The sequence below is a fragment of the Temnothorax americanus genome, unplaced genomic scaffold (assembly GCF_048541705.1).
Source record: "Temnothorax americanus isolate GAGA-0224 unplaced genomic scaffold, ASM4854170v1 Scaffold52, whole genome shotgun sequence".
Taxonomy (NCBI): Eukaryota; Metazoa; Arthropoda; class Insecta; order Hymenoptera; family Formicidae; genus Temnothorax; species Temnothorax americanus.
In genome coordinates, this window is record NW_027509678.1 from 650,001 (window position 1) to 652,500 (window position 2,500).

At 60.2% G+C, this 2,500-nt stretch overlaps 2 non-coding genes across 2 annotated transcripts in view; both read right to left on the reverse strand.

Moving 5' to 3' along the window:
- The window catches only part of LOC143904480 (large subunit ribosomal RNA), a 4,203-nt gene extending 2,874 nt beyond the window's left edge, over positions 1-1,329 (reverse strand). The window contains exon 1 of the ribosomal RNA XR_013258920.1: positions 1-1,329. This exon is cut by the window's left edge and continues 2,874 nt beyond it. This is a non-coding gene — a ribosomal RNA (large subunit ribosomal RNA).
- A 583-nt stretch (positions 1,330-1,912) lies between these two features.
- On the reverse strand, positions 1,913-2,067 carry LOC143904478 (5.8S ribosomal RNA). Its single transcript, XR_013258918.1, has one exon. It is a non-coding gene; the product is annotated as a 5.8S ribosomal RNA (ribosomal RNA).
- Between the last annotated feature and the right edge of the window lie 433 nt (positions 2,068-2,500).

Consider the following 2,500-nt stretch of genomic DNA (forward strand, 5'->3'; position numbering starts at 1 on the left):
ACCCAGTTCCGACGATCGATTTGCACGTCAGAATCGCTACGGACCTCCATCAGGGTTTCCCCTGACTTCGTCCTGACCAGGCATAGTTCACCATCTTTCGGGTCCCAACGTGTACGCTCTGGGTGCGCCTCTTCTCGCGATGAGAACGAGACGCCCCGGGAGTGCGGAGCCGCATCGCGACGCGGCCCATCCTCCCTCGGTCGACAACCAGGGCCGACCTTCACTTTCATTACGCCTTTAGGTATCTCGCTCAAGTCCCAATGACTCGCGTACATGTTAGACTCCTTGGTCCGTGTTTCAAGACGGGTCCTAAGAGTACCCAAAGCAGTAGCGTCGCCGACCGGTATCGGTCCCACCCGCCGCCGCCGAACCCCCGATGAAGAGGCCCGGGGTTAGAGTGGATGGAACGTTACGCAGGCCTGTCGAAGGTTAACCGTACGACCAACAGCGGGCCAGGACCGGTGACGGCACGAGGTCCGTTAGCCTCCGTGTACCGTGGCGCGCGCTTGCGACGGCCTCGACGCACAACCAATTAGCGCGACACACACGCGCTCGCACACCGAGGTGAACGGGCGCGCGCGAGCGCGTTTCATTCGAAAACGTGCGGCCTGATACCTTGCGTGTACCGCCGGGCAGCCGGCCGGGCAACCGGGGGTTTGACGCGTGCCGTTTTACCGGCGACGCGTCAGTCACCGCACCCGGGCCGTAGACCGACACCCAGCGGGTCGCGACGTTCTACTAGGGGAGAAGTGCACGACGACGAACGCCGGACGTCGAACGCACGGCAGCGTGCCCGCGCGCGAGCCGCGAGGACCCGCGCGGGACATCGCCCACCGACGCGAAGCCAGCGTCGCTGACGATGAATCTCCCCGTTCGATCTTTTGGGTTTCTTAGGTTTACCCCTGAACGGTTTCACGTACTCTTGAACTCTCTCTTCAAAGTTCTTTTCAACTTTCCCTCACGGTACTTGTTCGCTATCGGTCTCGTGGTCGTATTTAGCCTTAGATGGAGTTTACCACCCGCTTAGAGCTGCACTCTCAAGCAACCCGACTCTAAGGAGAGATCCTCCCGAGACGCGCACCGGTCGCTACGGGCCTGGCACCCTCTGCGGGTAAATGGCCCCATTCAAGATGGACTTGAACGCGGCGCGACGCCTCGGGATAAGCGGACCCTCCCAAACACCACATTTCCCTGCGGCGGAACCGCGGGATTCGGTGCTGGGCTCTTTCCTGTTCGCTCGCCGCTACTAAGGAAATCCTAGTTAGTTTCTTTTCCTCCGCTTAATAATATGCTTAAATTCAGCGGGTAATCTCGCCTGCTCTGAGGTCGTCGAAATCAAAAATATATCATATTATACGCACGCGCGACGAGACGCGACGGTTCGTCGTCGTCGTGCGCAACACGACAGGGGGACAGGATAGACGGTGTTGCGATACGATACACAAACACACGCGGTCGTTCGACGAGTACACGACGACGCGTGCCGGTCCTAACCTCTAAGTTGTTACACAACTTTCGTGGACTCGGTTCACGCGGTCGGCTCGCCCGATACACCGCTACGTGTGTGATCGCGGCGCGACGTGGCGATCGGCGCCGCGCAAAGAGCCACAGCAGCTCCGAGAGACGAGCGTCTCCGGATGGCGGCAGCGACGGCTGCGGCGGCGCGACGACACCATCACGCGCGTTAACCGCTCAGTCACATCCGCTCCCGTATCATTTCGGACGACGCCCAAGTGCGTGGAGACAAACTCGCTCTCTCGTAAAGAGAGAGAGGAGATCTCGCACAACACTCGTGGCGAACGTCCAACGATCGCTCGTACGTCCGTACGCGCGTCGAAGCTTCGGGCGCTTATCGCTAAGCGCCGTAGCCGTCGTACGCGCCAAGGGCGCAAGCAGTATGTCGGTATTGAAACGACCCTCAGCCAGGCGTGGTCCGGGAATTGTATCCGTGGACCGCAATGTGCGTTCGAAATGTCGATGTTCATGTGTCCTGCAGTTCACAAGTTGACGCGCAATTAGCTGCGTTCTTCATCGACCCACGAGCCAAGTGATCCACCGTTCAGGGTAATCGTTTTTGCTTTGCGTTCACAAAGTGACGCTTAAACGTGTACTTCCGTATGCGTCTCGGGTTTTTTTCGGGCCCTTCGATCAGCCTGGCCGCGCGTCCGAGCACGCGCGGACCGCCGCCCCTTTTAACGGGGGCTATTAGGCGGCACAACGAGATGCAAAAAAAAGAGATGATTGTCACGCGATAATCGTGAGCGTCTCTCGCGCGAGGCGAGGAGCCGGGGCGGAAGTCTTTGAAAAACCATCGGGCACGAGAGATCTGTACGGCTCTCGGCCCTTCAGCGCGCGCGCGCGCGCGCGGCATAGGTTACCACCGGTACGCGCCCAGCTGACGCCGCGATCTCGGAGAGATCGGGAATCGCCGAGCGCCTCGCTTCCGTTCGATCGCGCGCCTCGTGTCGCAAGTCGAGCGCGCGCGCGCGCACACACAGTC